Here is a 26,579-nt window from a genome sequence, read left to right on the forward strand (position 1 = left end):
ACCAGGAAACATCCTTAAACTCCAATCCTGATGCCTGGACAGCAAATTTCTTTCAACCTGAAACCCAAGGGTAAATTCCTCCTCTCCAGAGAGCAAGGACAGAACCCATCATTTTGCCCAGAGTCTGATCTGAACCTCGACTGAAAGACAGGAGGTTCGGATCAGGACGACTCACCTCAAGGACCCCGGGCTCCTCACCACTGGGAACACTTGCAGGACTGTGTTCTCTCAGAGGTATCCTCTGGGCGGCGGTGGCCTCGTGGTGCGGGGATAGGTGCCAGTTGCTCTGATCCTGCCAACCAGGCCAACAAATGTCAACTGAGGAAGAACTGACCAAAAAGTTAAACAGGTGTTTTCTAGGCAATTAGGATTGTGGCTCAGGAGCCAGATTCAGGGAGAAATCTGAACCACCACGTTCGGGAGAAGACGGAGAGGAGCGGAGTTATAAAGGCGAGAGGTCACGAGTTCTCATTTAGGTCCTTGAGGCAAAGTTGGGATTGAAATCAGGTTACCTGGGTCTAGATGGTTAATATGCAAATGAGGAACTGGAACTCCTCAGGTCAAGTTGCCTCCTTTTGATGAATGCAAACGTTTCGGGGGTCATGGTGAGTTCAGCAGAGGCTGAGGGCTTCCAGCTGGACTCACAGGGCCTCGGACCAAAACGTACTTACACTCCTCCCCATGGCCTCCTGACACTACTTTAAAACAGACTCTCTTAGCTAGGCTCGCTGGCTCATTTTGTGAAGTCTCCCGTCACGCCTGGAACAAAATCGGTCTTGCTTGTCTATACTGTCCGTGGCTGCTTTCACAACACCACAGAAGAGTTAAGTAGTTGCTAGAGACCACATCAGCCAAGTGAAATGTTTATTGCCTGGCTTTTCAAGGAAAATGTTTGCTGACTCCTGACCAAAAACTTAGCCTGCAAGTTAATTTTACACGTGTTTCTTTGTTACATATCACTGCTCTCTACTTTTTTTCTTTTTCTTTGTTTTATATTTTTATAAGAGTCTTTTATTTTTTTATTTTTTATTTTATTTTTTTTTTAAAGATTTTATTTATTTATTTGACAGAGAGAGATTACAAGTAGGCAGAGAGGCAGGCAGAGAGAGAGAGGAGGAAGCAGGCTCCCTGCTGAGCAGAGCCTGATGTGGGACTTGATCCCAGGACCCCGAGATCATGACCTGAGCCGAAGGCAGCGGCTTAACCCACTGAGCCACCCAGGCGCCCTATGAGAGTCTTTTAATGTTCTTTGGTATATATGTTATATTTCACAATAGAATATTTTAAATCTTCACTTGAGTCCAAGCAGAGACCATCAGAGCTGTGTTGGAGATGCCGGGAGTGGGCTGGTGGACGATTTACTCCAGTAGAAATACCTTACCCTCAACTGGTATTTACCAATCTCAGCATATTTACACTTTGTGGGTTTTCACAGTTATTCAGCAGGCATCAAAACAGGAGTTCCCCTTTTACAGATGGAAAAATTAAAACTCAGAGATCATCTTTCTCAGATCTCAGAGCTTGGGTGGGAAAGAAGCAATTTTCACCCTTTCTAACCCATTGTAACACCCATGATCTTTCCACTATACCACAGAGGTGGTCTCTTGGTTATTGCTAGAAATGAAACAAATAGAGAAAGAAGGAGAAACGTCCTGATCAGCAAGCATTTTAAAGGCCTAGACCCAGCCCCCCAATTTAGCTAGTGTGTGTTTCTCCAGAGCACAGGGCTCTGGAAACTTCTAGTTTTGGTAACTTCCAATGGTTACACAGGGCAACCCATCTTCAAACTCAAGTTTGATTCCAAAGCTCGTGGACCTGCAGGTGATTGATGGCTTTAATCGTCACCACCTCTCCAGACATTTCCGACAGCCATTAAAATGAAAGGACAGGGCTGTCCAACCACTCCTTCCCTATGGGTGCTTTATCCTCTGTTTTCTCTGCAACATTCCCAGAGCCACAAATGAAACAGTCACCTTTCCCCAGCAGCTATTAAAGCAGAGCTAGGTGCCTTCTTGACATCTGCTCTGCTTTGGCGGAACCTTGAAAGCCTCCCATCAACAACTCATGAAATATAAACAATGGGGCAGATTAACCTCTATTATTACAACTGTTAGCTCAACTCTTTACACCAAGAGCCATTATGTGGAAACTAGACATGAGGGAATGCTCGGTACAGCTGCTGGCCACGCACCCCATGGATGCTCCTAGATTTATGACTTTTGCTCATGGAAATCCTCAGTGGAGTAGGTTACTCTTTCAGGTTCTTTAATCTTTTTTTTTTTTTTTAAAGATTTTATTTATTTATTTGACAGAGAGAGATCACAAGCAGACAGAGAGGCAGGCAGAGAGGGAGACAGAGGGAAGCAGGCTCCCCGCTGAGCAGAGAGCCCGATGCGGGACTCGATCCCAGGACCCCGAGATCATGACCTGAGCCGAAGGCAGCGGCTTAACCCACTGAGCCACCCAGGCGCCCAAGGTTCTTTAATCTTTAAGGGACCTTAAATCGTCCCACCCAGGATGGGGAGGAGGGGAGGCTGCGGGGTGTTGGTATGTGTTTTGTCCTCAGCTTGCCTTCTGCTCCCTCATCACCTGTGGTGTTCACTGGGGGCGGTTATCACCCCCACTTTACTGGTGAGGGAACAGGAGCTCATGACCACAGTGCATGGGGGATGAGAAGGCAGATCTGGGTCCACGCCAGCACGCTGTGCTTCTCTACGGATAATCATGACACCCTCTCCAGACCCATCGGAGCTACAGAGGGAGGTCAACTCATGGGAAGCCGGTCCCTTTAAGGAGCTGGTTCTGTCTGGGGCAGGCCCAGAGATCACCCTTTCACACTCGGCAGACTTAGATCCTGAACCCGTGTGTTTTCCGCCCATGCCTTCCTCCATTTTCTGACCTGCCTAGCATCAGCCCTCACGGGTCCTTTGTCCCCTCCTCCATCCAGCCCCTCCCTTGGCTGCAGCCCGCAGCTCCTTCCATCTTCCAGTCTTCTGGTCTCTGGCTTCATTTCTTGACTACTGACACCACCATATAACTCCCTGGGGAGAGAATCCCGTTCATCCTGGCCCCATCCGCCTTCCCGCTCGTGTGCTGCCCTCTCAGGCAGCCTCCTGGACCCTGATGCCAGTTTAGGGAGCCCCTGCTGGCTTCTGACATTCCATAATCTCATCCCAGGTGCATTGTGCTCTGGCCCCCGTGTGGGCCTGGTCTCATTCAGGTCCCATCTGCAGCTGAGGCTGCCTAGAACTCTGAAACAGGCAGGTACCAGGGCAAAATCTCTAGAAGGTCGGCAGTGTCTCACACGGCTGGACTGACGCCGGGTCATGCCTTGCTGCTTGTACGGGCTGCCCCTTGCCAGGCAAGAGTGAAGACATTCAGCAGCCAGACCCGGATCTGTAAGTTGTCCTGCGCCAGCCACCTCTCATCCCGTCGGCTCCAAGTGTCCCCTCACTTCCACATCTCTGCCTGTCCCTACTTTCGGACCCTAGATCACCTGCATCCCTGGACTCCATTCCACATTTCGCTCCTGGCTTCTAGGACGTTTCTTCTCTTCAGACAGGGCCCAATGGGCTCAGCCATCTAAGATAGGGGCCGGTTCAAATGGGTTCCAGGGCCTGATGAATTTTTAAAACCCTTTTACACCGATTTTGACCCATTTTACTGGTCAGCTTTAAAGTTTTATTTTTTCACTTTTTTATTGTGGTAAAATATACATATTATTAAATTCTAGCTTTCTAACCATTTTTAAGTGTCCGGTTCAGTGGCGTAAAGAATATTCACACTGTTGTACAACCACCACCGTCTGTCTCCAGCACATTTATGTTCCCAAACTAGAACTCTGTTCCTATTAAATAATAACTCCCCACTCTGTCCTTCCCCATCCGCTGGCAACCACCATTCTTCTTTCTGTCTCAATGAAATTTAGTATGAGGTTGCCCAGGACCTCATCTGAGTGGAACCACACAGTATTTGTCTTTTTATGGCTGGCTTATTTTACTCAGCATAATGTTCTCAAGATTCATCCACGTAACATGTCAGAACAGAGCCCAGCACGAGCTAGGTATGCCTGAGCAATTTCCTTAACTGCTTGAGTTTTCCCATCTGTAAAAAAGGGAACTGTATCAGTCTTACCAGCTGCTGGCTCACAGGGAGCGCGGGGAAAGCGCGGTCTACTGCTGTTACGTCCTTCTCTGATCTGCCTTCGAGGGTTCTTTTTCAAGATCTTTTGCCCTGCCCAGCACGGGGTTCCACAGCCATCCTACAGGGAGCTCGTGGCTGGCTCTCAGTAAACAATGGTGGCATGAGTGTCCGAATGAAACTTACTGTGTTCTTAGGTCTGGTCCCAGATAGCTGGACACGGGACCCACTCTCTAAGATGTGTCAGGGAGAGTAACAGGATCTCTTGAGGACCACACTTAAACTCCAACAGTTTCCAATATGGTACCTAAACCCCAGTGGGGATGAGTTAATGTGGATGAAAGAGGAGGCAACACTGTCTACATTTTGGGGTTGACAGGCCCAGGGCGGAGTTAAAGATCTCATTTTGCTACTTGCTGGGCATACAACTTGGACCATGAACTTCCTCTGGACAGCTCAGGATCCTCATCTCTCAGTGCAGACAGCAATCCCTACTTCCCAGGGCCATGGAGAGCATGGCCTGAGATCATCGCAGGAACACATTCTGTGCACTCTCCCGCAGCCCCCAAGACCACCCCATTCCCTGAGGAAGCGGGATGCAGCCTTCCCCGGAAGGGTCTCAGCTGCCAGGGGAGAAGCACAGTATCTACAGCTTGGGTTCAATTTCCTCCTGACTCTTCTTTTTGTTACAAACATAATAAAAGTGAAAGAGACAGATGGCAAGACTTGATTCACTTTTACCAAATGTTTTTAGGGTGTGAATATAAAACTGAAAACAAAGCAAAAGAGAGGGAAGTTGAGCCTCCAAGAGGAGGCAGAGGCGGGCTCTGGATACCCATGGATCAGACGGTGGCCTCCGTGTGGACCACGCGGGGCCCTCTGCTCTTGGTGAGAAGAGATGGGGTGTGGAGGGGCTTCTGCCTGCACATGACTCCATCCCCAAGGAACACAAGAAGGCAGGACACACGTCATTGACTGGCCAGTGGCTCTGGGTCCGATGAAATGATGTGGTCTTAATTATCATATGGTCTCACGGATATGAGGAATTTGAGAAGCAAGACAGAGGATCATGGGGGAAGAGAGGAAAAAATGAAACCGGATGAAACCAGAGAGGGAGACAAACCATAAGAGACTCTTAATCTCAGGAAACAAACTGAGGCTTGCTGGAGTGGATGGCGGTGGGAGAGATGGGGTGGCTGGTGATGGACGTCGGGGAGGGTATGTGCTATGGTGAATGCTGTGAATTGTGTAAGACTGATGAATCACAGATCTGTACCCCTGAAACACATAATACATTATATGTTAATAAAAAATTAATAAATTAATTTAAAAAGAGTAACACAAAGAAGTGGATTAACACAAAAAATAGGGGCACCTGGTGGCTCAGTGGGTTAAGCCTCTGCCTTCAGCTCAGGTCATGATGTCAGGGTCCTGGGATCAAGCCCCGCATTGTGCTCTCTGCTCAGCGGGGAGCCTGCTTCCCCCTCTATCTCTGCCTACTTGTGATCTCTTCCTCTGTCAAATAAATGAAATACTTGAAAAAAAGAAAACACAATAAAAAATAAAATACATCATTAACTATTAACAACAAAAGATCAAAGAAATGATGTGGTTTTCCCCAGAAGAGTGAGGGCAACATTCTCTGGCCCAAGCAAGGGCAGTGTGGCACCTGACCCATGCCTGGGTTCCTCTTCCTCACTATGGGTCACTGTCCCGTACATTTTCCTGTGTTTCATGGCGTCCCTGTCCTCAACCCCCACTGCATGCTCCCTCTCTCCCTCTCTCCTTCCCCAAAATGTAAAGCCAAAACTGTCTGCAGGCATTACTGAGTGTCCCCTGGGGAACAAAACTGTCCCCTGCCGAGAAGCACTGGGTTAAGTCCGTCATGGGATGGGTGAGTCAGGATGTCACAGGCAGAGTTCTCTGACAGTCCCATGCTGGACACCTTTGCTCTGCCCTTCCCTACGCTGAGTCATGGGACTCTCCTGTCCCCTGGCTTGTGCATGGTTTTGGCTAATGTGGAATGAAGAAGCGATCTGAGGAAAGCGATCTCATTCCCTTGCAGGGTGTCACAGGCTGCCTCCAGCTTCTTGTTCCTGCTTTACCCTTAGCCCCACCAGGCCTGGGGTGACAACAGCTCCATTTCCCCCCTCCTTGTAAAGGGAGCCTACAGGGGTCCAAGGCGACTATGACCTAGGGGGTCTGGTTTCCTAGAGGAAAAGATGCTGAATCTCTCCCAAAGATGTCATGTCATCAGATGTCTCTTCAAAGATGTCCAGGTCACAGCAGTGTCTGCTGAGAGGAGGCACAAAGCCTGCAGGCTCCTCCCTCCTGCCTGGGCCTCTGTCCTGGGAGGAACAAGCTCTATGTGGCTCAGCCCAGAGTCTCCTTGCCACAGCTCCAGAGCACATTCCCCCTGAGGCCCTCCACTTCTTGGCTGACGGATGCCATGAAGAAAGAGAACATTCCAGAGCAGAGAAGTCTTTCCCTGCGGCTGCTGCCAGACTAGCTCCTGCCCAAGGAGCCTCCCTTCTGCCTGCCAGCCAGCCGTATTTCAAAGGTCATGGTTTCCTCCCAGTGGTTTTCTGCAGAGCCCAAGTCTCTAGGAGCCCGAGATAAATTAAAATATTGATTGATTCTTAACATTCTCTCAAATCTCTCAAAATCTCTGGGTCTCCTATAAATCAATGTGCCAGTTCCAGTGACTTATTCAATAATTTGCAAAGTATCCTGGTAATTACCTTTGGGTTCCCCCCATGGCTAGGGCAGGCCACCTTTCCATCATTTTTAGGGCCTCGGGTACAACCACCTACCTGGGGACTCTCATTTCTTATTTTAATTACTGAGGCTCTCAGACGCAGGGCCTGTACAGCAGAAAGCAGCTCACGTGTTGGAATGAACTTGTCGGGCAGACCCAGGCTGGGAACTCACAGGCTCTGCTGCTCTTTCCTGTCTGGTCTGCCCCCACCGTCCACCCCTGCCCTTGGTTCATCCTCTGCCCTTAGCTTTCTGGCAATGGACGTTCAGAAATTCATTAATAGCACCTCATTTCCCCAGATTAAATAAAGAGCTTGTCTTATTAAGGACAGGCTGTCTGAAAGCCTCCAACACGTGGGCACTCCGACGCTGCCCGGGGTGGCCACCTGGGTCCTGGAGTGGAGGTGGGAGGGGGAGGCGGGGCAGGGAGACGGGCCATGTGCCTCCCAGAGCAGCGCGTGTTGACTCTGTGGTAACAAAGTGACTTCGGCTCATTAGAGACCAACGTGGCTCTCCAAGAAGGTGGGGTGCTCCTCACAGAGCTGGATATGCTGTTTTATGCCAGCTTCTTCCCATCTGGCCCCCGCGACTTCTAAGCCTTGTATTCTGCTCCAACATCCTCCTGTGCCAAACTCCAGCCAGACGGACTGCCGGCCACCCCTGGTACGTGCTCTGCTCTTTTGCCCTTCTTCCCTGCGAATGCATTCTTTCTGTCTGGCATGGGTTCCTCCTCTTTTCTCCACCAGACGAACTCCTGGGCATTCCTCAAAAGCTAGTTCAAATGTGAACTCTTATGGGAGGCTCTATGCGTCCCCCCCGCTCCCCGCAATACCCTGCATTTCCTGCGGTAACTGGGGATCCAGGTGAGCCTCAAAGGTATTTTCAGACCTGTCTGCGGGGCTAGCTTCCCATCACCTTAGAATAAAGCTCTCACAGTGACCTACAAACCCTAGGTTATCTTCCTCCCACTGTTTGAGCTCACCTCCAGCTCTTTGCAGGGCTCGCTCCCTGGGCTCCAACACCCATGCCCCCCTACTGTTTGTCCAAATGCCAGGCATGGCCCGCCCCCCTCTCCCCCTGCGCACCCCCCCCCCCGTCAGGATCCTTGAATTTGCAGATCCCCCTGTCTGGGATGCCCTTCCCCACGAGCCTGCAGGCCACGATCCCCCCCTTCTTGTAGGTCTCTGGATAGGTGACATTTAAGCAGAGTCCCTCCTGGCCACTGTATTCAAAAGAGCTCCTCTTTCATCTCCCTCCTCTGTTGTTCCTTCTGAAACTACCTGATGTTATACAATGTATAGACTTACTTACAGTCTATGTTTCTAACTAAATTGTAAGCTCTATGAGCAAGAGGAGGTTTCCTGTTTCTTCACTGCCCTATCTCCAAGAAACAAACAGCCTAACACACAAAGGAAAATCAGCATATATATTTACATTATGAAATGAATGAATGAACACTGCAACTTCATCTGTGGGAGTTGATTTGCTATCTGGCCCATTCCCAACCCCTGAACAGGTGTCCTCATCCCCCGAGGGAGACTGCCAGCTGCCCTGAAGGAGCTGTTCTCACGGAGTGGACATGGAGGTCTCCCATGGTAGATGTGCAGCCAAATGTGTGAAGCAGTGGCAGCACATGGAGCCTTCTGCCTGCTTCTGCCTGGGACTCGGTGTTCTGGCATGCAGCAAGCCTCAGGGCCGCAGTGCGGACACTCTGTGGAGAGGGGGGTGAGGAGATTGAGACTCCATGAGACCTGACAGTCAGTGGAGAATGGGGACATCGGCCTAGGACACACCAGGGCCTGCTGGGGCCTCAGGGAGGCAGTCCTGTGTGAGCCAAAGGGAGTAATGAGACAGTGGTATCCGAGGTACCACTTCTACCGAGATCCCCTTCCTACCCACAGCCCATAAGGAGGGTTTATTGTTTCGTGGACCTGTTTGCCTTGGGTTACCAACTAAGATTTCACACCGAGATGTGTGTGTACCTGTTCAACATGGCTACAGGTTTGGTCTTTGTCATAGAAAACACTCTCCAGCCAAACTCCTCAGGCCTTCTGGCAGTTAGGATTTCACTTTTGAGCTTATTTTCTCTCAGCTGCTGATCAGGGCATGTCTTTGGTGTGTCTGCACCAGCCTGAGCCAATGAGGCTGTTGGCCCTTTACCACAGGGTGGTTATCCATCTATGTAATGCGGGGTGGGGGGTGCTGCCCAGCTGTAGATGGTGAGCTATTACTTTTCTGGTCCCCAGACACAGGAGATATGAAGATCCTACAGAGGACATCCTTTTGTCTGTTTGCCCAATGTCCTTTCCTTCGGTGACTGTCCTTCCCTGACTCAAGGTGGCCCGGTTGGAGCTGTGAGTCATGGAAACTTTCCCCAACCCAACACCACCATCATGATTTGAGGTGTTTCATCTCTGGCGGTGTGGTCTGTCCCGCGGTGGGTGCACTGTCTTCAGGGCCCATCTGTTTCCCCTGATGGTCTTCTCTTCCTTTTGGAGAATCAGCTCTGAGGCCAATGACCTGATTCAGCCAGGAGTTTATTGTCCTACCCAGTGGAGAATGTCAGTTCATAGAATAAAGTCACGACGAAGATGGAAGCCCAGATAAAAGAAAGAGAAAGAGAGGCAGAGCCTTGATGACTCCATCTGTCCGGGTTCTGGCCAAGCCTAAGTCAATTTCGCCCTAGGCTTGTTAAGTAAAATCCAATAAACACTCCCAGTGTGGCTAATTTGAGCTGGATTTCTGTCATTTGCAACCAAAATGTCCTGATGAATACAGGTCAGTTCCTTTCCTGCAAACCACATGACCTGAGAGCTGGAAGAGAAAACCAGGATGATTTGCGGAAACTTCTCCCCTTGCCTGCCCTCTGTCCTCTGCCACAGGCACACACGGTGGAGCCCGAGCTCCAGCCGGTGGCACCGAGCATGGACGCTGGGCACCAGCTGCTATGCCCTTTCCTTTGCCAGGGCCATGGCTCTTCTTTTCTGCCCTGCAGCTCCAAATTCCCGAGATGGGATAGGGAGAGTCGTCATTACCAACCCTCTCACCCCCCAGGTGGGAACTTAGGGTTCAAGACAAAAATGTCTCAATTCTGTGTCACTTGAGAGGACTGGGAGCCAGTCCGCATGTGGGCCTCCATGGGCAGCAGCCAGAGCAGGGACTGCATCAGGAAGACAGTGGGTAGAACTCAGAGTCAAGCAGAAAGCGGAGGTCCAAGAAGAGGGACAGGAGTGACTATCTGAAGGGGCCAGAGGAAATGTTAAAACCAGGCAGTAGAGGCAGAAATCTGGGAGCTGGGGAGGCAAGGGCAGGCACAGTGGGCACAGTGGAGGTGAAGAGGCTCCAGAACATTCACCTGCAACAGAACAGTGTTTGCTGCTGACTTTTATGGATCCTCAAAAGCAGGACCACTGGGTGGGACAGATGTCACCCGGATGGCTGACTTCTGTGGCAAGCAACTGCGTCTTCTTTTCTAGTCTTGCCTTTACATAATCGTGTTAGGACAATCTTTGTTCTTCTATCTTCCCCTAAGTTAGTGAGAGACAATCATTATTACAATCTTTTTTTCCCTGAAGAGGCGTCATATCTGAATTTGTTGCTCTTTCTTCATTTTCCCCTCTTACTCTTCACTTCCTTCGAGGAGACAGTCAAGGACCTTCCTTTCATCCAACCAGAGCAGGCTCAGCCCTGAGCAGGGACTTAGGAGTTCAGAGTTCAGACTCAGGGTCACACCATATGTGTGACCCTGAGTGTGTCACTCGCCTGCCAGGGACAGTTTAAGACATTTTTAAGGACCTCCCAGCTCCTGCTCTTCTGAGATGCTGTGAGTCTCCCGCCTTTACCGATTAATCTCTAAACCACAAGGACCTCATCCGGAAATGCCATTCCAAATTCTCACTGGTGAGCAGGTGTCTGCCCATAGACCCTGCTCCCCAGATGCCACAGGCAATTTAGGAACTATATTTTTAAAATCATCACAGATGGGAAGACTAAACTGAAATGAGACTTATTTGAAAATGCTGCTTTTAGCATTTTAGCCTCATCTCTTCATCCCTCATTGCTTTTAGCTTTTCGGATGGCCTCCCCAAATAGCCCATGATCTTTCTGATTGCTCAACAAAGTCTCCCAGAGAAGAGCCTGGGATCCCTACTGGCTTGACGGCCCCTCCTCCACAGCAACCGACAATTCTTGTTCTAGCCCATTGCCAGGCTATTGAGATCCTATATGATCAATGTTATGGCCTCTTTAATAGCCTCTGTTATCTGCATAAACACGGGCAGATTTGCTTTTTCATCATGCCCTAGAGGTCTATGACAGCTTCTATTATCTTGCCTGCCATATTTATCTGTAACTTTAATCTAGGTTCTTGGCTCTGTGGGTTCATTTGCATATGTCATCTTTTTATCCACACAGTAATGCTCTTCCTGCCTCTCTATTGCCATTTTCCTTTCCTGGAAATAAACTGTCTTCAGATAATATCCCCCGAATTGTGGCCATTTTCAATTTTAACAAGCTTGCCCCTGGCTTGTTGAGTGACATGATTTTGCCAGGACATAGGCCTCGTTGCTGGGGCTGATCTTGTCCTCGGGGTAGTGTGGCAGTGGGCGAGCCTCAGGTTGGTAGGTGGTGAGTTGGGAGCTGGGCAGGAAGCAGGCATAGCCCATGGTAAAGATGTGGGCAGTTCAGGAAACAGGGTAGATGGAATTAGGGCAGGAGGAGCTTGCTGGGAACGGGAAGATAGGAATTGAGTGGGGAAAGTCAGGCGTGACGGTCTTGGTAGCTGTTTGAAATCAGAAACTGGGGGCTTAGATCCCAGGTCAGCCAAGCCCAAAGCCATGTTGGGAACTCAGGCAATGTGACAGCCGAGGACCCAAAGAGACTTCTGTTGACCTTCATGAAACTCTGGAGCTAGACTGGGTTTTAAATTCTAGCTATCCCTTAGAGCTGAATGACTGGGAGCAAATTATGTAACTGCTCCTTGCCTCAGTTTCCCCATCTGTAAATTGGATGACTGTAATAGTATCTTCTTTAGAGGGTTAAGTGAATTAACACATACATATACAGTTCTTAGAAGTGGCACTCAGCCCATAGTGGCATTAGACTTGGCAGTTTTTGTTAAATTTTTAAAGTAATTAAAGAAACAAGGCTACTTTGCACATGGAGAATTCTGCCCCAAGGGCACATAGCTTCTCACGCTAGTGTGGGGTACGGTTCCCAACCAGGGAAGGCTTGGCCTTGGCGTACTACTCCTATAGCTCTTGCTGTCTCCATGTGCTTACTGGTGGGATAGTTAGACAACTGTCCATTTGTATTTCTAAGTTCCCCTGGAAACACAGAAAATAAACATGGCCTTCTTCTGCAATGGCCGGAGTGTGTGCTTTGGCACTAGTCAGCCCTGGGTTCAAAATCCCCATTTTTCTATTCATTTGTCACATGACACTTGGCACAGTTTAACCTTTTGGACTCTCGGTTTCCTCATCTACACAATGGAGGGGCCAGCATCTACCTCACAGAATGAATTTAAGGTTTAAGACAAAGGTGTAAAGCATGTGACTGTAGGCTCTTTTCCTCCCCCAAAGCCCCCTTGTCAGCCAGGGACACAGGCTCGCCTGAGGCTTTACTGGAGTGGGGCGGCAGGACTGGCTTCCAAGCCCACTCCCAGGCTGTTGGTAGGATTCAGTTCCCTATGAGCAAGTGGACTGAGGGTTATCAGTGGCTCTTGGCCAGAAGCCACCCTCACTCCCTTGCCGCAAGGGCCTCTCATAGGACAGCTCAGCACAGGGCCACTGGCTTCCTGCAGAGTGAGCAAGAAAGAGAGCAACAGAGAAGGAATGAGACGGAATCCAGAGTCTTGCTGTAACCTAACATCAGAAATGATGACCCATCACCATTTGTTAGCAACACCCTCAAGAGATGGGGGTCGAAGCTACACAAGGGCATGGCCACCCATGTCCCTACACCGACCTCTCTCCAAAGTTACCGAGAGCCACACCCTCTGAGTCATTTTTCACTCTACCCCCTTCCCACCCTCAACCAGAGCCCCGCCCCACAATCCTTTCAGCCTTTAAGCAAGAGATTCAGCTTAATAGAAGCTCTTAATATAGTAATTTCACTTTCTCACTTGAAGATTTCTCTTTTTTTTCCCCCCTGGGAATCCCTTTATGGTTTCCATTTCTTTAAACAGAGACAGGGCAGTGCTTTCCTCCACCTAACTCCAAAAAACTGTAGTAGCTAAATTCTGCCTTAAGCATGTGTTTTACTACAGGATGCTTGAATTCTTCCTTTATCTTGTATTCAGAAAACTCCTAACTCTAGTACTGCTGAAACATTGCCTTTGGCATGGCTCAGACGGCTGGGTGTGTTTGCTTCTGTGGGGATGGATCAGCCCTGCCATTCACTGCAAGGCTGAGCCCCCTCTGCTTAGGGGGTCACTGATTTCTTCCGCCAGGACACATGTCGGGCTTCAGTAGCAATCAGGCTGAGAAGCAAGGAGTGAAAAGAGGCTGAGATGGGAGAGCTGATAGCAAAGTGGGAGCAGCCTTGAGGAAAGGCAGAGACGTGAGGGATGGAGGCTGGTAAGCAATTAGTCTTGGGGCTCAGCAAGGAATCCCAGAGCTAACTGTGCCACAACCCTAAATCTAACCCAGGGGCCGGAGTTCCAAAGATGTCAGAAGCAGCAGTAAAATCAGTAGTTGCAATAATTCTAGACTTAATAAAATATCGAGAAGTAGGTACTGGTGTTAATGGGAACTTGAGACACAGAAAGGTTTAGCAGTTTGCTCAAGGTCACACAGCCTTGAAGTGCCATCATATCCCCAAATCCCCCTTTCTCCTAGCTGGGCCCTGCCCTTGGAAGGGGGAATCAGGGGCATCTAACCTCATCATTACCCAGGCGTGCAAACAAACCCAACAAAGGAAAGGACTTGCCCAAGTCCACATAGCAAGACAATGACCTGGAATTGTCTTCTGTATCCTACACTATTTCTATTATGATGCCTTGCTTTTCACTTTAACAGACTGAATCCAATCCAACAGCCTTGCCTGAGCTCCCGCCCCACCCTTGGCATTCTTATTTCAGTGCTCCTGACCTTCAACACCAAGGATGCCTTTTGCATCATTTTCCCCTTCAGACTCCAAGCTTTGCAAAGGCTTATCTACGCTATACTCTTCCCTTGCAGATAATAATAAATTTGTTTTCACAGCTTTATTCATCAAAACCATATGTGTCTGCCAATCAGAGCTTCTGATCCATAAGAGATCATCATAGTTGGTATAAATATTGAGTTGATATAAATTGAAGCTTGTAGCTTCATTTAGTTGGAGAGGAGGTTGCTGAGAAAAGCCTGTGCAGATTCCAGGAGGAGTGTTAGCATTTTAAAAATAGCACACACAGCTCTAGGACTGCTGTAATTGTGGAGGTAGCCCAGGGCTCTGAGACCCCAGCTGACCCCAGAGCTCCTGTAGTCCTCTGTTAGAAGGTGCCTAAAGGTGACAAGTCCTCCAGTCAGACCCTGAAACGCCCGTCCCTGGTTCCAGGTGTCCGTAGGAAGACTAGGGCAGGGCCAGGTGGCTTCTTGTTTAAGGGCAAACTGGAAGGGCTCTTGGCCTGTGGCCCCTCTTATATGGCTTACCTTCCACCATTAGAATTCCATTCTTTTGATTCTTGAAGCACATATACCTGGGGAGGCAGGCAAGTGGGCACAATTTAAACTGTGATCACTGGGGCGTGTGGCTGGCTTAGTCCTGTGGACAGGCAATTCCAGATCTCAGGGTTGTGAAGTCGGATGGAGCCCCACATTGGGTGTAGAGATTACCTAAGAATAAAATTTTAGAACAAAGCTGTGATTAGCTATTTACTCCAAGTTATCAGCTAAGCCCTTAATAGAGTTTCCTGACAGCTCCTTCAAACAGGTAATTTGGGGTCCCAGCAAAGCCTCTGGGAGGTGGTGAGGGCCCAGGGTGACCTGGGAATGGTCCCCAGTTCTCCAGGCCCATCTCTGTGGGCATGACCAATCCAGGCCTCACAAAGACCTGGGAAACCAGATCAGCTGCTGGCATGTTCACATGGTACCCCATTCCTAACCTGGACATGCTGACATCACAGAGCAGCCTCTGATGGGACATCAGAGCCTGATGTGAGGTGGAGACACTGGGCTTTCCAAACCACACCTGGTTATCCCTTATGGGCTGGCCACAGAGCACAAGGCTTCCAGACCTTGTGGCAGCCTGAGTGTTTATCTAGCTTGCCTCTAAAATGCCGCTGGCAAGAGTATAGGCCTGGGGCTATGTCTAGACAAGGGGGCAGAAAACTAATCTCCACAGAGATTGGGGTAATAGAGGTACCCAGGGAGCCCAGTGCTGTCTCTGCCGTAGTCCTGTGTGCTGAGGCCCTCTTCCTGTCCAACCTCCTGTGGACTTTGACTGCTCTCCCCATACTCTCCCAGGATCTTCCTAATGGACCTTGGGCATCATGAGGAGGTCAGACCTTCCAGGAGGGAGGCCTTGGCCCAGGCGGCAAGGTGGGAATGAGATAAAATTGGCCATGACCCAGCCCCAAGGGACCCCCTGTCAGGAGCTGTGCATTCTGAGGCTAGAAAACATATTATCTTTTCTTTTTTTTTTTTTTTTTTTAGTGACAGAAAAGGTAGGACATGGCACATAAACTTTGCCTTCGCAGGTAGATATATCTATTATATAAATGTGCATTTAAAAGTATATATATGTTTTAGTTATTTAATCTTTATTAAAGGAATCATAAGGGATATGTAGGGTCCTTTCAAATACAATTTAAATTAGAATGCTTTAAAGGTTTTCATTTAATGGTAGTGATTGGGAAACCTAATTGAGGGTTCAGGTTAAGAAAGCTGATGGAACAATCTTGAGATAAGTCATTGAAAGTACAAAAAAAGATTAAATAATGAGTAAAAAAGAAAATTTCTTACCTTTTAACAAACACCATAGAAAGACACCAGTTTTTTTCTGGACAGTCTCGTCTGAGATGCTCTATTGTTTAAAAAAAAAAAAAAAAGGTAGCATATTATAACAGGAAAACATAAATAACTAAAAAATAATAGTAATAAATCAAATAAACCCTATAGGAAAGAGGCTTATTCAAACTGAATTGTCAAAGAGCCCTCAAACTGAGCTTATTATGTGCATTTTTCCAGCAATTTTAAATGAGGTCAGGCTCCTGTGGGCCTGGAGACCTGGTTTGAGGGATATATCAACACCTATCAAGCCGTGAATCCTGTGCCTTTACACCTCTAATTGTTTGGGTTTCTTCCAGTCCCAAAGGCAGTAATTCAAATGTCGTTGACTTCTTAAGCCATCCTGATTTCCAGAAGTTCAAGTACTGCCTCTCTTTTCATGCCTAGAACCTGAAATTGGCTTCAGCTGATTTTTTTTTTTTTTTTTCTCTTTTCTTTTAACTCCTAAAAATACTGCTCCGGGCAAGCAGTGAGCCTGTGCCTTCCTTCAAACCAATCTGCAGGACCAAGGGCAAGGTGGGAGATGCAGGAGCAATGGTGGCCTTTGACCTGTGGAGGAGGACTGCCTTCAGAGCTGGCATTAGGAGACAGTGGGCTGGGATCAAAGGACCCCAAAGAAAGGAACCCCGGGTGGGCAGCTCTGAAGTTCTGACAATTCAAGCTGCAGCACTGAAGTTGGTATAGGGGGGTCAGAAAAGGCCTTTCTTCTCTTAAAACCTCAAGATTGTTTTCTAAACGTGTCCCGGTAAAAGCCGGCTGGCTGTGGGAGATGTCCTCAGGTGACTCTCACCACATAGCCCAGGCTCATTCTTTCCTCGGTAAAATTTCCCTGACTTGGAGCTGATTGACAGCAGTCTCGCTGCCCTGGACACAGCTGACTGGACAAGAGGGAAGCCACGCCCCCCACCAAAGTGGGTGACCTGACCTGAAACCCACCCCCCCCACCCCCGTCGTGGTGCATTAGCACGACTCTCTGCTCAGCAGGAATATTGCCTATGGGAGAGTGATGAACCAACTCAATCAAACCTTCGCTTTTGTGACGAGTAAACGCAAGATATATACAAGGGAGTGGGGTTTGCTTGAATTCAGGTTACAGCCTGAATGGTACCGAGCCGCAGTTCGGGTTCTCTACAAGAAGACTTGGTCCCAGAGTACAGGCAGAGTTAGGATGACAACACCCCATGCTTCCTGCGTCTTTAAATTTCCTGGCGCTGCTGTAACTAATGAGCACAAATTTAGTCACTTAAAACAACACAAATGTATTCTCTTACAGTTCTGGAAGTTAGAAGTCTAAAATCAAAACGTCAAGGGGGATGTATTTTTACTAAAGGCTTGAGGAGATAATTTATTTTTCTACCTTTTGTTTTTTAGCTTGTGGCTGCCTGCACTCCTTAGCTTGTGGCCCTTCCTGGAATCACTCTGATTTCTTGTTTCTGTCATCACATTGCCTCCTACTGTGTATTTGACCCTCCTGCCTCCCTTTTATAAGGACTCTTGAGATGTCATTGGGCTCACCTGGACAACCCAGCACAATCTTCCCATCTCAAGATTCTTTTTAAATTTCTTATTTATTTATTTTCAAAAGATTTTTATTTATTTATTTATTTATTTTTAAAATATTTTATTTATTTATCAGAGAGAGAGAGGGGGAGAGAGCAAGCACAGGCAGACAGAATGGCAGGCAGAGGCAGAGGGAGAAGCAGGCTTCCTGCTGAGCAAGGAGCCCGATGTGGGACTCGATCCCAGGACGCTGGGATCATGACCTGAGCCGAAGGCAGCTGCTTAACCAACTGAGGCGTCCCATTTATTTATTTATTTGACAGAGAGAGAGATCACAAGTAGGCAGAGAGGCAGGCAGAGAGAGAGGGAAGCAGGCTCCCCGCTGAGCAGAGAACCTGATGCAGGGCTCGATCCCAGGACCCTGAGACCATGACCTGAGCCAAAGGCAGAGGCTTAACCCACTGAGCCATGCAGGTGCTCCTCAAGATTCTTAATTTAATCACATCCACAGAGTCCCTTTTGCTATAAAAGATAGCATTTGCAGGCCCCAGGGATTGGGATATGGACATCTTTGCAGGGCCATTATTCCAGTGACCATGCCTGGTTTGCTGTCTAGTCTTTCAACAAATCTGCATTTCTGGTAATGCGGATACCTGGATAATTCTGCACATTTGAGATTCAGTATCTACCCTGCCCACAGACCCTGGAAGGGATGATGCAAGTATCATGTGACTCCACCCTCATTGGCAATAGTTGGGGAATAGCTGATCTGTTTCCTGGTTGGTGACCTATTGAGTAACAACTCACTGACTTACCACTACCAGCCAGTGACTCATTGACTCCCAGAGAATTTGGATGAGATTGCACAGGAACTGGAGCCAGTGACAGAGGGCTGCTTAAAACCAAAGATGATCTAGAATCAGGATTGAGGGCTGATTGATGTCCATGGAGGCGGGGCAGGCACAGTATGTGTAAGCAGAGGAAGAGAGTCCATCAGGGTAAGAATCTAATGCAAACAGAATTAGAGAGAGACCATGTGGCCTGAGAGAGACCGATATGTCCTCAGGTCTGGGCCCTGTGGGGTCTGGCTATGCTTCCTATCCTGTCCTTTAGTCTAAAGTCCCCATGCACCATTGCACCGTTCTTAAGGCAGAGTGGTATTTGATTCTTTGCAACAAAAACAGCTCCAAATAGAAGATGCTTTTGCTTGACTTCTTAAAAAGGTGACTTACACAATCCTTTAAGCCAAAGAATCTGTGTTCGGTGTGTGGGGGGGGTTGTTGAAAATTCAAGAAGAGCAACAAGGAGGTGGGACCTTGCCTCTGTGGTCTCCTTATATCCAAGATCCTTTAGCTCCTATGCCCTGGTGTCCTCACTCTGCACAGCTAGAACCAGTGAAGCTGTAAGGGCAGACCTAGGTTCTCCCACCCTGATCAGGACAAGGCGTTACTAGACAATGTTCTCAGGGTTGAGTTGCTCAGAAAACAAGAACAAACACTCCTCTCGTATTCCTACCTTTATCATATTACTCAGTCCATAGGTCTTGATTTCTTCTTCAGTTTCCCTGTGCTGAACTCCATGTCCTTACCCTGAATTCTCCCTGCCCAACTCTCTCCCAGGTTTGGCTGTTACTTGCTTTACTCTTGGGGCCAGGCTGCATGTAAGCCATCCCCCAGAACCATGTGACCGGGTGCCTTCTGCTGTCTGGGCTCCTGGTACCACACCCACCAGGGACTGGCACCTGCTCCCACCATATGCCCAAGCTTGCCACCTCCTCTGCACATCATGACCTGTACCTTCCAGGCCCCCGCAGGCTTCTCTGGGTCATGTCCCTGCTCTGTCAGGTCAGGGTCTCCTCTTGCTCCTCACCAGCTCGTGGGGTTGAGAGTCCCACTGCCTCTCTCCTGACCTATCCGAGAGGCTGCCTCAGAAAGCATGTGGGCACTCCAGAACCATGGGGTAATGAGCTGATTTTTGCTCAGCGGCATGCGTGATGTGCAACCAAGTATTGCTGCCTCCACAGGCTTCAGTCGTCAGGGGAAAATGTTGAGGAGCTGGATGGTGATTTAATTTTCTCTAATTTTTATACCTGTAGGGAAATTGTCAAATTAATCAGAAGTCAGACCTCTGGACTCAGCTGTACCACGTGAGTGGTTGTTCCAAGTTTGCAGCTCCACGGGCTCAGCAGGGAGGTCTCGGGCCCCAAGACCTATGGGACAAGGCCACTGGGGGTCCTGAGACAGTTGTTCCCATCCCCTTGCTGCTCAGCCACAGGACCCAGGGTACAGTGTGGGAACCCCTGCTTTGTCCTTCCCTTGGGGAGCAACTCTGCTCTCAGATCAGCCTTCTAGAAGCCACTCCTCCTCGGTCGGTCTCCCTGTCCCTGGTGGCTGTTTCTACTGTGGAGCTGACATTGCTTTTCCGTAATTCTTGGGGCACCAGACAAGACCTGGGTGTGTAGAGAGAACCCTGAGGGGCAGTACATTGGTATCCTAAGCTCTGAACGTAGCGCTAAGAGGTCAGCAGTTGGCACTGTAGCCCAAGGTGGTGTTGGGTCCGCAGGGTTGCCCAGGCTTATTGGTCTTGGAACATTCTGGTTTTAGAGTGCTTGATTAACATCTCCCTCAAATAGCGTTCAGTGGACCACATATAAGAAAATGTTATTCTAAGATTTATCACACTGTATGGCAATGATTTATTTGCATGTCTGCCTTTCCCACCAGGCTATGATTTCCTAAAGGGCAAGAAATGTATCTTATTTATCTTTTTATCTCCAGCACCTAGCTCCTTCATAGAGTTGGTCCCCTACATAGCTCATGTCAAAGTCTCCGACAATCTCCATCTCATTCAAATCCCTGGTAACATCTGGCACTCCTTCCTTGTTCAAACACCTTTGTCTCTTGGCTCCTGTGACACCGTACCCTCCCACTTTTCTTTCCCAGTACCGGCAACACCTTTGAGGTTCCCCTACAGAATCCTTCTCCCTACCTATTAAAAAATAGGTAGGGCTATTCCTGGGCTCCATTACAGGGCTCCATTCCTGAAGAGTTCCTCTGCTTCAGCTACACTCTTTCCCTAGGTGATCTTGAGCAGAAGCACAGCAGAAAGCACTTTCTAGAAGCTGGGGATTACCATGCATATATATCTCAAATTGATCCTGCTCTTGTGCTCTAGAGTCCCATTTGATCTCTCCTCTTAGATATCAATATTTAACAAATCTCAAACAAAACTCTTGATTTTACCCTACAAATCTTTTCATCTTCCAGTCCTTCCTACATTAGTAAGTAGCATCAGCTGCCACCTACTTCTCCTATCTCTGAAGCTCTAAAAACCATCCCATTTCTTTCCCTTCCCTTTCAATCCATCAGGACATCCTACTAGTCCTTCCTCTGTGATTGTTTGGATTATTGGTATTATTTTTATTATTAAATATTCTCCCCCACCCCTCTCTCCCCATTCTCCTCATTGATATTGGACTTGGTTAGATAATTTCTTTTGTCCATTGAGATGTTTGCAACTGTGTCCAGGGCTGAGACCCTAACTGTATTTGAAAACTGTGGTTTGTCAAAATACCATCAACTTTTTTCAAGGAAATGGAACAAATAATCCTAAAATTCATATGGGACCAGAAAGACACCGAATAGCCAGAGGAATGTTGAAAAAGAAAATCAAAGTTCACAATTATAGACCTCAACCTCTATCAGAAAGCTGTAATAATCAAGACAGTATGGTACTGGCACAAAAACAGACACATAGATCAATGGAGAAGAATAGAGAGCCCAGAAATGGACCCTCAACTCTATGGTCATCTATTATTTGACAAAGCAGGAAAGAATGTCCAGTGGAAAAAGGTCTCTTCAATAAATGGTGCTGGGAAAATTGGAGAGCCACATGCAAAAGAATGAAACTAGAGCACTTTCTTACACCACACACAAAAATATACTCAAAATGGAGGAAAGACCTCAATGTGAGACAGGAATCCATCAAAATCCTTGAGGAGAACACAGGCAGCAACCTCTTTGACCTCAACCACAGCAACTTCTTCCTAGAAACAGTGCCAAAGGCAAGGGAAGCAAGGGCAAAAATGAACTATTGGGACTTCATCAACATCAAAAGCTTTTGTACAGCAAAGGAAACAATCAACAAAACCAAAAGACAACTGAGAGGAAGGGAGAAGATATCTGCAAATGACATATCAGATAAAGGGCTGGTATCCAAAATCTATAAAGAACTTATCAAACTCAACACCCAAAAAACAAATACTCCAATCAAGAAATGAGCAGAAGACATGAACAAACATTTCTGCAAAGAAGACATCCAGATGGCCAACAGTCACATGAAAAAGTGCTCCACATCACTCGGCATCAGGGAAATACAAATCAAGACCACAGTGAGATACCACCTCACACCAGTCAGAATGGCTAAAATTAACAAGTCAGGAAATGACAGATGTTGGCGTGGATGCAGAGAAAGGGGAACCTTCTTATGCTGTTGGTGGGAATGCAAGCTGGTGCAGCCACTCTGGAAAACAGCATGGAGGTTTCTCAAAAAGTTGAAAATAGGGCTACCCTATGACCCAGCAATCACACTACTGGGTATTTACCCTAAAGACACAAAGGCAGTGATTTGAAGGGGCACGTGCACCCAGATGTTTATAGCAGCAATGTCCACAATAGCCAAACTATGGAAAGAACCTAGATGTCCATCAACAGACAAATGGATAAAGAAGATGTGGAATATATAAACAGTGGAATACTATGCAGCCATCAAAACCCAAAATCTTGCCTTTTGCAATAATGTGGGTGGAACTAAAGGGTATTATGCTAAGCGAAATAAGTCAATCAGAGAAACTCAATTATCATATGATCTCTCTGATATGAGGAATCTGAGAGGCAGGGTGGTGGGTTGTGAAGGCTAGGGAGGGAAAAATGAAATAAAATGGGATTGGGAGGGAGACAAACCGTAAGAGACTCTTAATCTCACAAAACAAACTGAGGGGTGCTAGGGGGTTGGGGGGAGGGATAGGGTGGCTGGGTTATGTCATTGGGGAGGGTATGTTCTATGGTGAGTGTTATAAAATGTGTAAGCCTGATGATTCACAGACCTTTGCCACTGGGGCAAATAATACATTATATATGTTAACAACAAAAAAAGAAACCTTCAAATTAAAATTATTTTAAAAGCAAAAATAAATGTGCCTGATCCTGTGGAAGTGGTAAGAGCCAAATTTTCCATCTATTGCCTTTGCCAGACGACATGTTAAGCTTCGTCACTAGAGGGCGCTGGAAGAGGCTAACTGCCTCTGCACACCAGTCCACCAGCCTGTAATGCTCTGTTGCTCAGACGGTGTTCCTGCTTGCCTGAGGACCAGGGAGCAGCTCTGGCTTAGCAACCCAGCAAACTTCTCTGCCATCACATTTCTCTTGAACTATTCTGACAGCCTCTTAACTCGTCCCTTTTCTTCCATTCTTGCTAGATACTGTGATCCCAGCTGATTTGCAATGTTATTATCCATAAAGTTTTAATACATGTCAGGTTCTGTTTAGACTCATTTATCCTATTCTAGCACATGCTCTATCACTTATTTGATCTGGAGCCCTCAATGCAATCTTTTACATGTGGTATCTTTATAAAATATCCTCATACCTTTTAGGGTAGGTCCCGCTCTTTACTCTTCAACAGATTTTTTTCCAGCCCCTCCTCCTGTTCACACTTCCAGATAAATTTTAGAATCATTTTGCCCTGTTCCCCCAAACCCTCCAATATTATAAAATCCTTTGGAAAAATGAACATCTTTATACTATTGAGTTTTTCCATCTAAGAGATTGACACATCTATATTTAGTTCTCTTTTTTCATGCCCTCAATAAAGCTTTCTGAGTTTCATTCTGTAGGCCCTGCACTTTCTTTGTGATGATTATTTGCAGACATTTATGTATTTTGTTGCTATTATGCACAGGATTCTTTGTTTTTCTATTATAACCCTTAAATGATTATTGGTGTTATATAGAAAAGTTATTGATTTTTTGCATGTTTATTCTGTAGTGAATTATTTTATTGAATTCTCCTTATTAATTCTATGTATTTTCAATAGATTCTCTTGAGTTTTTTGGGGTATGAAATCATACTGACTGTAAATAATGATGTTTTTCTCCTCCTTTCCAATAATTTTACCTCATACTGATGTTTGGTGTCTTATTACGCCAACCAGAACTTCTAGGACAATGTTACATGATAATAGTATTCTGGGAAATGTTTGCATTCATATGCAAAAAATGAACATTGACCCTTTCCTCACTCATCTCTATGAAAGCTAACTCGGTATGAATCACAGGCTTGAATGTAAGAGCTAAAACTATAAATCCTTTAGAAGAAAGCATAAGAAATATAATCTTTGTGCCTTTATGTTGGGCAATGTTTTTTTAGGACACACAAAAAGAATGAATCATAAAAGAAAAATCGCTAAATTAGACTTTATCAAAATCAAAACTTATGCTGCCTGTGAGCCACTCTTCAGAAAATGAGAAGACAAGTCACAGACTGGAAGAAGATATTTGCAAAACACAAATATGATAGAGAACTTGTATTCAGAATATATAAAGAACCCTCCTAACTCAACAGAAATAAGAGAAACAGCTACATAAAAAATAACTAGATGTACAGTCTGAACAGACACTGTATCCAAAAGATATTTTGGTGGCAAATAGATATAGACACATGAAAAGATGCTCAACATTACCAGTTATTAGAGAAATAAAAATTAAAACCAAATCAAGATACTACATCTACTAGTCAGCTAAGATGAAAAGACTGATAATGTCAAGTGCTGGTGCAGATAGGATGTAAAGCAAATGTAATTCTCATGAGGTCTGGGGGGAATGCCAAAGAGTATAGCACTTTGGAAAACAGCTTGGTAATTTCTCTGAAATTAAATATTTACTTAATATGACCCAGCATTCCTATTCTTAGATATTTAAAGATTTTATTTATATATTTGACAGACACAGATCACAAGTAGGCAGAGAGGCAGGTGGGGCGGAGGGCGGAGGAGCCGGCCCCCCGCTGAGCAGGGAGCCTGCAGGGCTCAATCCCAGGACCCTGAGATCATGACCTGAGCCAAAGGCAGAGGCTTAACCCACTGAGCCCCTACTCTTAGGTATTTACCCCATAAAAGTAAACATGTTTCTACAAAAACTTTTATGTAAGTGTTCAGAGAAGCTTTATGCATGATGGTCTGAAACTGAGAACAACCCGATGTACATCGACCAATGTACATCGAATTGATAAACAAATTCTGGCCCATACATATCATGGATACTGCTCATGCAGCCATATGGGTGGATCACAAAAGCAGGAGGCTAAGGGAAAGAAGCAGGCCACCAAAGGCTGCCATGTGATTTTATTATAGGACATTCTAGAAGAGGCCAAGCTACAGGGACAAATCAGAAGAATGGTTGCCAGGGTTGGGGTTAGAAAGAGAATTAGCTAGGTTCTTTCCATAGTTTGGCTATTGTGGACATTGCTGCTATAAACATTCGGGTGCACGTGCCCCTTTGGATCACTACGTTTGTATCTTTAGAACCTAGATGTCCATCAACAGATGAATGGATCAAGAAGATGTGGTATATATACACAATGGAATACTATGCAGCCATCAAAAGAAACGAAATCTTGCCATTTGCGACAACATGGATGGAACTAGAGCGTATCAAGCTTAGCGAAATAAGTCAAGCGGAGAAAGACAACTATCATATGATCTCCCTGATATGAGGAAGTGGTGATGCAACATGGGGGCTTAAGTGGGTAGGAGAAGAATCCATGAAACAAGATGGGATAGGGAGGGAGACAAACCATAAGTGACTCTTAATCTCACGAAACAAACTGTGGGTTGCTGGGGGGAGGGGAGTTGGGAGAAGGGGGGTAGGGTTATGGACATTGGGGAGGGTATGTGCTTTTGGGTAAATTGGAAGGGGAGATGAACCATGAGAGACTATGGACTCTAAAAAACAATCTGAGGGGTTTGAAGTGGCGGGGGGGTGGGAGGTTGGGGTACCAGGTGGTGGGTATTATAGAGGGCACGGCTTGCATGGAGCACTGGGTGTGGTGAAAAAATAATGAATACTGTTTTTCTGAAAATAAATAAATTGGGAAAAAAAAAAAAAGAAAGAAAGAGAATTAGCTCCAAGGTTGCTTAAGGGAACTATGTGGCATGATGGAAATAGCTTATATAATGAATGTGGTGGCACTTAAATAAATGTAGATTTGCTAAAACTTGTCAAATTGTACATCTGAAAGGGGTGAATGTTAGCATATGCAAATTGCACCTCAACAAATATGACTTTTTAAAAAATATATGGATATATAGGCAAAAAAATGATAGTCGGATTAGTTATGATCTTCATTTTATTCTTTTTTTTTTTTTAAAGATCTATTTATTTATTTATTTTAGAGAGCGTGCTCAAGTGTGGGGCGAGGGGGTGCTGGACAGAGGGAGAAGTAGCAGAATCCCAGCTGAGTGAGGAGTCCTACATGAGGGCTTGATCTCAAGACCCTGAGATCATGACCTGAGCCGAAATTAAGAGTCGGACTGACGCTTAACTGACTGAGCCACCCAGGCACCCTGTTTTACTCTTTGTTTAAAAGGGATGCCATTATGCATTATTTTGGCAATAAGTTTGAAAACAAGAGACATATTCTCTGTTATGTTAAGGAAATAGCCTTCTGTGTCATTAAGCTTCCTTAGCTGCCCATAACAGAAACTGACGCTGGGTGACTTAAGTGGAGAAGAAATTTCAACAGGATCCTGGATAGCTCAGAGAATCACCAGAGGGTCAAGAACAGAGGGAGCCTAGGAAGCTGGTGCCACGACCCAGACGTGCCACGACACAAGAGAGAACTGGCCCCCGCCATCTTGGATGTGGGATGCCCCAGCTTGAGACACCAACAGTGCTGGTCCCTGAAGCCCGGATGCAGCTACTGAACTGCAAACCGATGTTGCTGCTCTTACCGGAACCCCAAAAGAAATTCTCTGCATTCAGTAAAGCTGAATTAAAAAAGAAAAAAAGTTCTCCACTGCCTGTTTACTTTGCTCCACCATCTGAGCGTAGGCCAAGTGCCTCTCTGCTGTTTTGGGGGTGGGGCTGGTACCCGGAACAGCCAGCATCTGGGATTTTTTCCATTTCTATAGTTGGAGGAA

At 46.7% G+C, this 26,579-nt stretch overlaps 1 long non-coding RNA gene across 1 annotated transcript in view; it reads right to left on the reverse strand.

Moving 5' to 3' along the window:
- Positions 1–265: 265 nt before the first annotated feature.
- LOC122914266 overlaps positions 266–26,579 on the reverse strand; it is a 32,007-nt gene continuing 5,693 nt past the window's right edge. Inside the window, exons 2-4 of the long non-coding RNA XR_006385773.1 lie at positions 15,840–15,900; positions 14,529–14,711; positions 266–292 (exon numbers count right to left, since the gene is read on the reverse strand). This is a non-coding gene — a long non-coding RNA (uncharacterized LOC122914266). The remainder of the gene's footprint in view (positions 293–14,528; positions 14,712–15,839; positions 15,901–26,579) is intronic.

Source organism: Neovison vison, chromosome 7, assembly GCF_020171115.1.
Source record: "Neovison vison isolate M4711 chromosome 7, ASM_NN_V1, whole genome shotgun sequence".
NCBI classification, from domain to species: Eukaryota; Metazoa; Chordata; class Mammalia; order Carnivora; family Mustelidae; genus Neogale; species Neogale vison.